Source organism: Manacus candei, unplaced genomic scaffold, assembly GCF_025592945.1.
Source record: "Manacus candei isolate 608988 ecotype Guabito, Panama unplaced genomic scaffold, ASM2559294v1 h1tg000083l, whole genome shotgun sequence".
NCBI lineage: Eukaryota > Metazoa > Chordata > Aves > Passeriformes > Pipridae > Manacus > Manacus candei.
In genome coordinates this window covers 1685904-1700138 of record NW_026138131.1, presented here as the reverse complement: position 1 = coordinate 1700138, position 14235 = coordinate 1685904, and the positions used below count along the sequence as shown (strand labels likewise).

The window sequence follows — 14235 nt, the reverse complement described above, 5'->3', positions numbered from 1 at the left end:
GAAACAGGGAAGTCCTACCTATAAAGGCAAAAGGAGAGGTACAGCTAGATTTCCAAGTCTATAGGTGTGGACTAAAATTGGTTTACTAAATGAATCCACTGATCCTGGATGTACTAAGTGCAGGCCTTATTGCTGCCAGTTGATAAGAAGACTACTCATGACTTGTGAAGGCAAAGGGAACAGAAGTATATGAATACTGTTAGATACTGGAACATACCCTCCAGCCTGGAGAAGGAAGATTAAGTGACCATTTAATTGTTAGACACAGATTACTCAGTTGCTCATTTTCCAAGCTGCCCCAGAACTGGGTAAGTAGGATTTAGACTGTCAAATTCAGCAGAATGCTGGGGAATGTGTAATACTCACATGTGCTTAAATATATAAATATATGTGATATATAAATATATCACATGAAACTATTCTCAAATTCCATCCACCAATTTACCTTCCCTGGTATCTTACTTGGACTGATCTCTGAAATTTTCATCAGCTTCTCAAATATTCAGTTTTCCTGTAGTAGCAGGCAAAGCTTACTACAATTCATTTAAAGGCTTTTAAAAACATATTTAATATTATTTAGCTTTCTTTAACTCCTCAGTTGGATTGTGCCTCCTCAGTAATTTATTATAGGAATTTCTAAAATAAAAGTTCTATCTATAAAAGTGATTTTCATGTAACTATTATTAAATAACTGAATTCTTGGGAAGTTTCTTAAACGCTTTTGTTATGTGATATATTCTCATGTTAATTATCAGTTCACCACTACTCGTGAGAATCCCTAAAACCATGTAAAAATATGAAAAACAATAATTCTCCAAGAGGAGCAGCAGGTTGACATGAAGAAGAAACAATTGCCACCCACCACATGCAAACCATATCAAATCTCAATTTCTCTGTACTTCAGCTCTCAGCTGACACAGGGAGAACCCCTTCTCTTTCTTCTTTCTATCTCAATGAAAAATACATCAAGGACCACAAGGCTCACTGATATTATGGGTATGGCAGATATTTCGCTAAAACACACACAATATGTCAAATTACTAAAATCACCCTTTTATTTTTTTGTGGCAAATAGGGTCCCTTCTTTATTGCTCAGCATATAACATTAGGTGGGTAGAGAAGACTCTATTAAAAACTGATGTTTTTTTCCATTATAAAAGGTCAAGTTTCTAACAACTTTGCCAAGTTACCCATCAGAGATGAAGTTTTCATGGTACTCACGCTCATGTTTTGGGACATATTTTAGATGAAGATTCTGAAAAGAACCAAGAAATACACCCACCACATTCCTCTTACTTTGTCATAGGTATACACAGTTTCCATTTTCACAAATTCATATACAAGTTGTAGGACAGGGACTTCAAACTTAAAAAACAGGATAGGAGGCGTTTTGTGTCAGGGAATATCTTTTTGCAGATGCTGTTACAGCTTATCTGGTTAAAACCACATTTTAAGCTTCTGGGGGAAAGCATAGCTCATACAAGTTTGATGAAGACTTGAAAAAGCTACTGAATACATGAAAACACAAATTTCCCAGTGGTCAAATTCAGGTTGATTTGGGAGGAATGTGAAGACAAAAAAGCCAAAAACAACCAACAAATAAACAAAAATCAACCATGTCTACTCAATGAAATAAATACAAAATTAAAAATATACTATGTGCAAGACATACTGGGCAACCTGATCTATAAGAATTGCTGGCTGTGTCACTTATAGTACATCCAAATCAACTGATTCTATTTGTTCTTCTGGTCTCACTCTTACCAGAAGGGAGGGTCTTTCGGGACTTCCATAAACATCTGTGTCATCCCTTAAGCAAAGAAATTCAGGTTTCTGAATTCTCTGAACAGCTGAAACTATTTGCTTAGTAAAAAGAAGGAACACTACACACCAAACCAAATAGCCCATTTGATGACTTTCTTGTGTACAGCAATACTATAAATGGTGTAAAAGTTAATTAAATTGGTAGACTGAGAGAGCAAGGCACTGAAATCTAGGACTAATAGCTGGGGTATTAGCATAGAAACAACTCAGTTTAGGAGGTTTCACAGAATTGAGAAAGTCTGCTTTGATTTTTAAACTATCAGGTCTATTAGTTGCAGTAGTCCAGACACAAATTTAACTTAGGAAGCACAGGGGCACTGGTTCCATTTAATTTTAAAGTTGTAGAGAATTACGGGAAGAAAAATTAGGATATTCTTTTGTATTTGTCCCATTCCTTTTGTTCTTTCACAGTCTGAAACACCAGCCTTCCCCGACCTTTGTTTCTAGCATAACGTGAGTGCTTTTATGCCTTAGCCTCAGAGAACATGAAAAACTGTACTGAGGTCATGAAACCTCACTGCAAAGTATCACAGCTAAAGGTTGTAGGCCTTAAATCCTATTTAGCTGTTTTCTATTTGGCTAACTGCTTTCCTGTTTTTTTTTTTTTATTTTGTCACAGTTCTCACACTCCCACTCCCAGCGAGGTCTCCAGATACATAAATACTTGCAGTCTTTTAATATGGGGAAGGTGTAACAGTATTTTGGAAAAGTAGTCACTCTGCCCTTAGTGCTTTTTAGTCCCTTTGGAAAAGGGACTCCAAGAGTAAAATAATTAGACCTGTGTAAAACTACCTAGTTTTGCTAGAGCTCGAAGCAATTATTTTCTTTATGTTTAAGCCATCGTGACTGCAACAATCACTCTGTTCAAAGTTCAATCTAGAATAAAACCTACTCAAACCAATTCCATTTAGGTGTTCCAGTCCAGAACTGACACAAACCTTGGAAAGCCAGCTTTGATTTCAAGCTTGCCTTTAAAATCTGCCCCCATGAACATGCACAGACCTCAATTTCACAGGATCTGAGTTTTCATTACAGATTGAGAACTACCAGTCTCCAGTTCTGCTACAAGCCTCTAGCATATTTTCTGATGTGAGTGCCCCTGTGTGAGGGAATTAGCCGTTTAAGTTTGTGTCTGGAAGAACACTAAAGGGACTCCCCCTATCCATTGTGCCAGATAGAATTCTCCATGAGAACAAAGACCCTAGTTTAAACTACTTTAAATATGGGGATCCAGCTCCTCTGGCAATATAAACTGTTAGAACTCTGCTGAAGAAAAATGAATTGTCATTATGTTTTTCATTTGGGTTCAGCTCCATTCTTACTTTCCTTCAATACAATGTTTTGTTGCAACTGTTAGAGAAAAACCAAAAGGTCTCAGGTAGCCAGGGAATTGCAATAAACCAGCACAGTCACTGAGCACATTAAAGCATGCTCTGCTAGAATCACTGAACACATTTTCATCCAAAAGGCGTAATTTGTAGAATTTCCATTTATTTCTAGAGAATCCAAAACATTTCAAGTACCACACAGCATTTCATTACCACGCCATCATGATCATTACTGTTCACTTGTTTCTACATATTGCCTCATTCTGACCTTCAATTTACATTTCATTATACATCAGGGGTTTCATAACATAGTGAGAAGAGTCAGCCTCTACTACTGAGTATTATACTACTGAAGTGGAAACAAAAAAAAATAATCACACAAGCAGAAGGCCAAAATTATGCTGCATTATGCTGTGTATTTTTCAATCAAAGTACTCAAACTCCATCAGGTATTAATTGGAGATGCAGCAATAATAAGTTGGGTGGGTCAGCACTGTGGGATTCCTTAAAAAACAACAGAGAAGTTGTAATGTATTAATAGTCAATTCAAAGAATACAGTCACAGTTCCTTAATTTAAGGATGCAGATACTTTATAATATGAAAGTAAATGACATCTGGCTAATTCAGAAACATTTGCTTGAATGCTTGACCAGTTGAAAGATTCTCATTTTTAGGGTGCTGTGCAGATGGTCCATTTTCTTTCGCACTATCCATATTCACTGGTAAACAAAGAACATCATACCACAGGGAGTACACTTCAACATTAGAGGTATTTCCCACTGCTAATTAAAGACAATATTTCAAAAGAGTAAGTTTCTCCCTACGCTTTTAAAATGAGCCACAATCTGCTCAGGTATTCTAGGTCTTTCAAAACTAAACAGAAACCTGCTGGGAGGAAAAAAGAAACTCTTTCTAAACCACAAAGCCCAGATTGCTAATTGTCACTGGCCTCCTGCTTATTGCCTCCTGCCCCTTGAGACCTGATATTGCATAATCCTGCTGCTGCTCCTCTTTCACCTAAAAACTGCTATCTGGGTGTGCATGTTAGTATTGCAGTAAAGGAAAACATCCACAAAACTATGATCCCATAGAAGGATGCCAGAATTATTTATCCACAGGAACACAAATATAACACTTTTAAGACCTCATATATGTAATTTTAGTCTGCTCCTTTCCAAAATGTTGTCTACATATCTGCTTACAACACTGAAAGGAGAATATATTGCTATGCATTTTTTCCTTTAGGATTTAGAGGTCTTTTTATTTTGCTCCTCAAGACAAAAAAGAAAAAAATAAAGTGGAAAGATACCAGCAGGGGCCTTACACTGTCAGCAAAGCTCGAGAATATTTGCAGTAATGGAAAGAATGTTTTCAGCCTTCTCTCAGTTTATGCACTGATAATTGAACATTATTTCATTTCAGTCCTCAAGAAGAACTCTCTGAAAACATTTACATATTAATCTAACAAAAAATAAATCCTCTTTGTGAATCAACTTGAGATTTTTTGTGTATACAAACAAATATATTATTTTTTTTAATAAACCTACAGCTTTCATACTATACAGGCTATAGTTGAACTGCAATGTTGAACTTCTGAGCATCTTTTATTGTCTTGAGGCACTGGAACAGATTGCCCAGAGAAGTTGTGGATGCCCCATCCCTGGAAGTGTTCCAGGTCAGGTTGGATGGTAACCTGGTGCAGTGAAAGGTTTCCCTGCCCATGGCAGGGGGTTGGAACTGGGTGGTCCATAGGGACTCTTTCAACCCAAACCATTCTATGGCTCATTTTGTGCTTTCTCCTCCTGAAGCCAAGTGAAAGGACCCAGCCAACTGGGGCATGCAATAGATTCCAGCTCCTCCTCTGATGACCATGACTCAATCTCAACCCAATGCACGAGGGACAGAGCACTCTGAAGTCAGAAGGGTAAAAAAAAGCCTCTCTGTCATTCTTTCTCTGGCTTCAGCCTGCACCTACATAAGAAGTATCCCTACTGTAAAACCAGAGACTACAGTAAGAGAAGTAGCTCCACTCCATTTAGTGACTCCTGTCTTTTTACCAGTTATTTTGTCACTAGAATTACCTTTTTAAAAACAAAACAAAAACAAAACCAACAACAGAAGAAAAAACACCCTGCACAGAAAAAACAAAATACAAACCTCACATTCCTATATATGTCGGGTTGCCACATGGTGATACATTATTCTGCCCCTCTTGTCATTACTCTGTTCCTCCAAGGTCACAATTAAAAACTGTAACCTGGTCTCATTCCTTCACCATTAACAAGGACCAGAAGGTCAAATGGGGCATTTTTGAGAATGTCAAAAATAAATGCAGTTTCAGAAAAGTGCAAGTTTATACACAAGGTGTGGTCTACATCCAAGTAGAATCAGAAGAATTGTATCAAGACAGAAGACGAGAATATCAAACAAGACTTGGATTATTTCTAGCTTTTTGAGGACAGGACAATCAAAAAAAACATGTACAAAGCATGTACAACAAACCATTCCACCATAAACAGCTCGTGCTAATAAAGTTCTCTCATTTTTCTTTAAGTCATGGGGTTTTTAAAGTTGAGATCAGCTGTTTGTGTGTTACTGATACATGTGATACATGTCAACACATACCCCAAACAAACTTGCAATCATCCATGTTGTATTACCTAATGGCTATGTTTTTGGTATCAAATGAAATATATTGCCCAGATTTCAAGTTCAGAAACAGTTATTGCTGTTTTAATATTACTTTCCCAATTAAAGGGAGGAAAGTCAGACAAAAAAAAAAAAAGCTTTGTTTGTGATATTGCTATGCACTTTGAGGCAGCCCACTACAGACATAGTGAACCTCCGAATCAATCTGCAGTATGTTTAAAATGAAAGTAATGACATCACCCTGTCTTTAGTAACAGCACTGACTCAGATCCATCTCATAAACCAAAGATGTGAATGAGTGCAGAGGTTCAATGACTGAAAGCCAGAACCTTCATGATGGCAGGAGGCACAGGAAAGGGAAAGAAGACAGACTGCACTTATTTAGAAAGAGGACTTTCAGCCACGTCATTTCAGGAGAGGATGAATGCAAAGACTTTTAAAGCAAGATAAATGAAAACCCACAGATTTATTTTTTGTTTTTGCTTTTACCCAGGAACAAGTCCTTCAGTCTTGAGTCTAGGAGAGAAAGAGCAATTTTCAGAAGGCAGCAAACTCTTTGGAAAACAATTCTACACCATTACCTTCGAGCCAAAGGTCCCACTCTTACATGCAAAAGCACAAAAATATGTAAAGTGTTTCTAAACATGCCCAAAAGGCCTAACTCTGTTCTGAAAAGTGATGAATTCAACAAATTACCTTCCACAAACTGATTCACAAGTTTTGTTACTGGATGTTTTGCATGCCTGACTCATGTAGGGAAGCAGGTTGTAAGAAGAGTTTCCTCTTCTCACATAAGGGATACACTGCTATCAGAACCATTGAAATCATAAGCTGAATTTTGTCTGGGCACAAGCTTGGAAATGGTCAGACATTGTCCAGGTCACTGTAGGTGACCATTACTAGTGGACATCTAATGGTTTTAAAACCACCTACAAATTCACTGGAAGCTGAAGGATGGGGGCACTGAAGACAAATCCTTTAGAACATTTATTTTCCCTTGTTTCCCTCAAAACCCAACTTTACTCGGAAAAGTTACAATGTCAGAAACACTTGTAGCAATCATGAGCTTTGTGCTCACTACATTAGTGAGGATGCTTTTGCAGGTATCAGTGGTTCAAGTCTTCCACCAAGCCTGAAGCTGAATGCTTAGCTGCTCTTACTTCCAAACACAGTCTTTTTCTATTTGAAAATGTGATGTGGCAAACTAACATCAAAACATTTTCACTAAGTTAATCAGAAGGAAGCTCATAAGTTCAATTCAGATATAAAAAATATTACATTAACTATTTAGATACTTAAATGAGAATGTGTACTTTCAAAACTCATGTCCCACAAATCATTTTGACGTGTTTCTGCTCCCTTCCACAAGTGAAATGAAATGGCAAGGTCATGATTTAAAGTGATTTCAGGGCAACAGTAAATTCCTGTCAAATCAGAGATTGTCCTAAAAAAAAAATCTTAAGAAAAGGTTTGATAAAGAGATACTTGTACCTTATCATGGATTATACCATTTAAACAATTCCATTAAAGATTCTCACAATCAGAACCAAAACAAACTCATGCCTGAAAACATTCAGAAAAAAACAGAAAATCCACAGGAATACTATTTCTAGTCCAAAATGCTGGCAGCTGAAATCTTGAGAAAATTAAATTTACCCAAATGGCCTCCATTCAGGCTCTGAATCTAGAAAGGCCAAAGCCAGACAAACATACACTAATGAAAGCACAGGGTTTACAAACACACCATGGCACACAGAATACCTCACACCCATCTTTCAGGGCACTCCTTACTTACCCCAGCAGCCAGATGAGACTTGTGTTTGCACAGGTTACTCATAGTTCTCCACCTTTCTTTGCTGCCATAATTTCCCAGCAGAACAAAATACCAAGGAGGTATAGCTTTCTCCCTTGTTTGGTTTCAGCCTTACCTAATAAATCATTATTCTCCAGTGCATTAATTCTTATTCTTCTCCTAATTGCATCCTACTCAGCCATATTTTTCTTTCAAAGCCAGACAGGGTTAAGAACTACAGTCCCATTAAAAACTTAGCTATAGCTTCACTATTTTTCCCCTCTAAAACTTAACATGGGTAATGACATTGAAGAGACCTCTAATCTGGATAAAGATGCCAACAGTTAATAGACATTACTAATGTATCATCTAAGTCTATTTAAAATATGCCTGTAGAACAAAGGGATAGAAATGCTCCTGGAGAAAAGAACGTACTTGTACTTTTACTCCAGAGAACAACAAGAGTCAAGGAAGCTGGTTTATAGTTGGCAACTGTGAAAAAATGTTACAGAAACAACAGCTAGTGTAGAAAAAGCTGTTAGAAAAAGTGACTTCTGCAATGCAACATTTCCCTGCAGGCAGCTGTATTGTGTTTTCTTACTGGTAATCTTCAATGTAAAACCCAAACCTGTTTCAAACCTACAGGTTTCAAGAATACTCACTTTTGTCATATTCCAGTCTTCTGGGTTACTTTACACAAGATGAAGATTCCCCATTTCCAATACAAATCTCATGTTCTTGCCTATCAGTGTTAACACACTTCATAACACAGTTACTGCTATTACTGCATTAATGTCTACAGCAAATGGATGCTAATTCCTAGACCATGCCTTTATTTAATCAAATGTATGTCATGTTTCTCTTAACCTTCTGAAGCCACATGTGCGTTTAAGCCCCTGGCATCCTTGGTGTCATTAACCTATTTATTTTCTTAAGGCCTCGTATTGCAAGAATGAGAATTTGGTTCCTTGTTTCCTCCATTTTTCTCTTCTCTGACTCATCAGGCACCAGGGATTGGTGCAAAAATTCAGGAAAATAATGAGGTTTCAGAAGTGATATCAAGTACATCTCTTGCTGAGACTGATCTTCTCTACACCTCTGCAACGCCCTCAAAAGCGAGGAGGCAAGCTCAGAGTCAAAGCACATACAATTGCTCAAAAAGCCATTAACTGTGTCATGCAGTAACTGTAAATGAAAAATGTCATCTCCAAGTGATGAATGGCTTGCTTTCAAACACTACTTCTTCCCAGAAATCTAATAGCAGAATCCTCGGAAACAACATTCCCTTGGTCAAAGATGTTTGTTTCCACAGTATTCAGATAATATCTACAATTTTGCTGTCATACATACAAAAAGAAACCAACCCAAACATCTCCTTCAAGCTCCACTGTCCTATTGAAGCCCTGAAAACACATCAGTGCTGTATACAAGTCCTACATTGTCCCCATCCCTGTAATATATGATGTAAATACTTGGAGTCCTTCACCCTGTGAACATATTTTCCTCTCATCTGCTGATACACTGCTACTTACACAGTTTCCCAGGCTGTACAGGTGAAAGGTAGTTGTCTAATTCAAAAGTTACTGGAGTCCCAGCGGAGAGACAAGAACATGTTCAGCTGCATTCACATCACGAGTCACACCAACACATAATGCAACCACTGCTAAGAAGCACCGTGTTCCTCACAGGAAATGGCTGAGATGATAGTCTCTCACAAAAAAAAGCTGTGATAAATTCACCTGGAACCAAGGCAAAGCAACTGAAAAGAGGACTTTTAAATATAACTTAAATATTCCAGAGATGCACTGAAGTGAAGATGCCTAGCAACTCTATTCAAAATAAATAAAATGCTCATTTAAGGAGCTTCATGTTAATACTCACTTGTGGAATATATTTCAAACCACAATGGAATTTTGTTTCATTTCTGATATCCATTTCTGTTTCTAAGCAATACAAAAAGCATACCCAGGGAAAAGTTACAATGAAAATAAAAAGGTACAGATTAAAGTAATTGAATTATGTAGAAATTTCAGTGCAGGCAGAGAAATATTTTAAAAAAAAGAAAAGAAAAAAAACCAAAACAGACAAATTCAGTTCCCAAGTAATGGAAAATCCCACAGAATGGGGCCACATGATCACAGCAGGGGTAGACTAAGATGCAGCAAAGCCAGGCTGTTTGGAACAGGAGGAAGGCAGAAGGCTTCATTGGCATGTATTGTATGTATGTTATGTTCATTGGTATATATTGCATGTGTATGTTTATACATTCCTCCTATATAAAGAGTTGAGAAAATGACTCCAAAAGTCCAAAGAAATACACACATAACAGCTTCCTGTACCTCCTACCTTCCACCCTTGGACCCAAACCCACACTGATCTTCAAGGTCTACTCTTCCAACTGTGCTCACCTGTTCTGCTTTCCAGGCTCTGGGACAACAAACACTCAAGTGTGCTCATCCCTGGTATGAGGGAAGTTTCATGAGGGCAGAGTAAATGTAGGTAAGACAATAGCAATAAAGAACTGGGAAACAAAGTGCTCAGTCATAGCACAATCCTGCACTGCAGATGTGTTCAGCCATCATTCTATCAAACAGATTCCCACCCCACAAGACCAGACATCTTACTAGTAGACAGTAGTTAATCATCAGATATGAAATTCATCCCTCTGGATATGGAGATTTAGAGAGAGCATTACATAACAAGATCATGTTTTGCAGACTGGCAAACGACTAGATAGCTGCACCATCACAACGAAAACTGTTCAATAAGATCCTTTATACCTACTGTCTTTCCACTCTAACTCATACAGCTACAAGACATAATTCACATAGAATTTTGGTTAAATGAGCATTTCTCCCTCCCTAAAGAACTTAAGATTTCACCTACCTCTCATCTCATGGCTAGACTTCGCGAATGAAGATTTGGGAATTTCACCTACCATGAAATCTATAAAAGTCAAACATGCTAATAGGTATTTCTTGAGTCCTGAAGTCAGCTTAGAAACAGTTCAAATGTTTAAGCATGCTGATATTGTCTGGAAATCATACCCACACCTCCAACCTTACAAACCACATTCCTCAGACCTTATTCAGATCTATGAACATCAACTCTCATTGCAACTCTCACCCTCCAGAACTTCACTATAATTGTTTAGATGCAAAACAGAAACATGGAGCAACCTGGATCTAATTGCATTTGGGTAATGACTTCTATTAAAGATACACAGGAAAACAGATAGCAAAAAGCTAACCATTGATATCACAGAAACATAGAAAGGTTTGGGTTGAAAGGGACCTTAAATTTCATCTTGTTCCAACCCTCTTGCCATTGGCACTTTCCACTAGACCAGGTTGCTCAGAGCCACATCCAGCCTGGCCTCTGACACTTCCAGGAATGGGGTATTCAAAATTTCTCTGTCAACCTGTTACAGTGCCTCACCAACCTTACAGTGAAGGATTTCTTCCTAATATCGAATCTAAATAGACCCTCTTTCAGCTTAAAGCCATTACCTCTCACCCTACCAGTACATGCCCTTATCAGAAGTCCCTCTCCAGCTTTCTTGTAACCCAGTTTAGGTACTGGAAAGGGTTCTAAGGTGTCCGTGGAGCTTTCTATCCTCCAGGTTGAACAACCTCAGCTCTCTCAGCCTGTCTTCATAGAACAGGTGTCCAGCTTTCTGATCAACTCTAGAGGCTCCCCTGAATTCATTCCAGCAGGTACATATCCTTCCTATGTTTGGGGACTCCAGAACTGGACACAGCACTTCAGGTGTGGTCTCACCAGAGCAGAGTAGAGGTTCACAATCATCTCCCTCGACCTGCTGCCCACGGTGCTTTTGATGCAGCCCAGGACATAGTTGGCTTTCTAGGCTGCCAGGGCACATTGCCAGGTCATGTTGAGCTTTTCATCAACCAATACCGCCAAGTCCTTTTTCTCAGGGCTACTCTCAGTATTATAAAGCCCTTTTACATCAAGAAAATTAGGGGACTGAAGGAAAGAGAGAATACAGGAGAGTATGAACTGAGAGATGATGCAGTTTTCCTGATTATATGCCTAATCAAGGCAATAAGGGTTCATTATGATCACCTGTTCTGGCCTCCCTGCATATAGCCCATAAGATTTCCCCATACTAAGTCCTGTTAAAAATAAATCTGCCTTTAGAAAAAACATCCCTGGTTTAAAGTTTTTTTAATGATGAAAAACCTTTAAGAACTTATTAACCTAATGAGTGCTTTTATTTTAAAAAACTGCACACTCTGACTAGTCTCAGGATGTTTAACTTCAAATTTCCAACACTGGCTGTTGTTAACCCTTTTCATTCTTCAGTAAAGAGGCCATTCCTCACCTCAGCATCTTTAGGCAATGATCCAAGCACTTCTTTCTTTTAGATCCACTCAAGAAAAGGTGCCTTTACAGCAAGAAGCTTTTAAATGTTTAATGGGCTGCATCTGGAGCACAAATCTCTCAGCTGAAGTGCATAGAGCAAAACAGTAATACTTGTGCACTTCAAAGGTAATTGTCCCACTTGCTCCTCTATCTTCTCACATTCGCTTGAAGGGCTATTTCCCTGGCTGATACTCCCCTCCCCTCCTCCCACAAGGCTTTCCAAAAATCACTAACTCTGGGTGTGCAGAATCACCAGCTTATGCTATGACTCCACATTTGGTATGCTGCACTCAGTATCCAAAGTATCCAAGTATCCAAAACTACTTTATGTAAGTGGTTCTCATCCTCTATCATTTACTCATTTCTTTGTAGACTCACGCAATAAAATTGAAGTTATACGTTATTGTATTTAAGAATAAGTAGACTATATTTTTAAAAGCAAAAAGGTGGAAGAAAAATTTAGGCAGAACACGACAAGAGCTAATCTTCACCTGAGCGCCACAGAGCCGCTCACCTGCTCAGTGATGACAGGGACGACTGAGCGGCTTCGCATCCCTCCCACGGCACAACCACCACAGACGGCATCGCTGGCGGGCAAGATCCACCACCTTCGATTTTCATAGTAACGCACGGTAGAAAGCATTAAAAAATAACCCCCAACCTAATATACAAGCACCCCCCCGTCAGGTTATTAACGCCAGAAGCACCCGGTCTCCGTGTGGGAAGTTGGGGCCAGCGCAGCCCTCTCTTCCCGCTCTCGGCAGGGCGCCCGCGGGAGGCTCTCCACCAGGACGGGTCCTTCTCTCGGCGAAAGGAAAAGAAGGAATAAAAAAGAACACAACCAGAACAAACCCACAAACCAGTTGCTGTTAAGAAGGATGGACTCACCAGGAACCTCGGCAGGAGACGAAGAGCACGTACAAGCAGCAGCATCCCCGCCGCCGCCAAGGGCTGCCGATGCCAACTCCGCAGCCCAGTGGAGCTGGGAGGTTGAAGTCCCGCTCCAGGCGCCGCGGGCTCGGCTCCTGGCTCGGGCAGGGAAGGCACACACCGCACCGAGCCCGCACAGCCCCACACTGGCACTCGCCCGGGGCACGGGCAGGCTCGCAGTGACGCCCGCAGGTGCAGCCCTGTGACAGCCAACCTCGCCTCCTCCCGCAGCCCAGCGCTCCCGCTGCGCCCGGGAAGGGCTGGAGCCGCCCGGCTGTGGCTCCGCCCGGGTGCGACTCCCACCCGGCAGTCCCCGTCGGGAGGGGACCCGCGTCCCCCCGAACCTCTCCTGCTGCTGGGTGAGCCCTGCCGAGCTCCGGCAGCGCCCCACCCGCCGCCCCGCAGCGCCTCTCGCCGGCGGGAATCGTGCTGGGATACGGGGCGGGAGCTGGGAATGCCGCCGTCCCGACCTCCGGAGAGCGGGGCGGAGCAGCCGGCGGAGCGGGGCCGGGCGGGAGAGTCTCCGCAGCGGCCCCGCTTCCCCTTTTCCCCTCCTCTCCTTTTCCCCTCTCCTCCTTCTCCTGCTCCCCGTTCTCTCCCAGGGTGCGGGGCTGCCGCCCCGGGTACCACTGCCGCCCCATGCCGGGGAGCCGGAGGGGACCCAATCGCCCGTGCAGGCCTCCCCTTCCTTCCGACGGGGCTGGGAAGGGTGCGCATCCCGTTAATATTATCTCCTCATTTTCAGTGGTGTTTTAGTAGCGTGGAGCTGTCAGTTCAAGGAGCGATTCAGTGATTTTTTTCAGGATCGGTTTGGAAAGGGAAAAGGTGTTTACTTTACAGGTTTAATGGTTTCTCAGCCATTAGTAAATAGTAGCTGAATCTGTTCTGTGTGCTGGGTGAGAGAAGCATCCAAAAAGTAAAACAGTATTTAGGAGTATAATAAAAGGCACTTGTCACAGCTGTCCTCCCTACACCTGTGTACAACACTTCTGAAGCTTTATGGCTATCACTTTCAATGGTTCAAGTGAGCTGGATTTATCAAACAGATACAAATATTACAAAATATTCGAAATTTCAAAAGTAATGAAGCAAAACCAGCATCTCGAATTGAATGATTCATTCACCCTCATAAGCATCCTCAGGTACCTGAAGAGCTCACATAGCAGGCATCCAAGAAAGACAAGGAAGCTAATTTAGTACCCATGCATTTCTTAACATGCTAAAATACTATTTTGAAACTGCTGCAATAAACAGAGGTAGGCCACATGAAAATACTTAACAGATTTTCTTTCTCACAGCTGTGAAATTTTATCACTTTCAAGAAA

The 14235-nt window shown here is 40.6% G+C and overlaps 1 protein-coding gene across 1 annotated transcript in view; it reads right to left on the bottom strand.

The window, feature by feature from the left end:
• The window catches only part of SYTL5 (synaptotagmin like 5), an 89185-nt gene extending 75736 nt beyond the window's left edge, over positions 1–13449 (bottom strand). Inside the window, exon 1 of the mRNA XM_051811682.1 lies at positions 12869–13449. The gene's annotated coding sequence lies outside the window, so the exon portion shown is untranslated. The remainder of the gene's footprint in view (positions 1–12868) is intronic.
• Between the last annotated feature and the right edge of the window lie 786 nt (positions 13450–14235).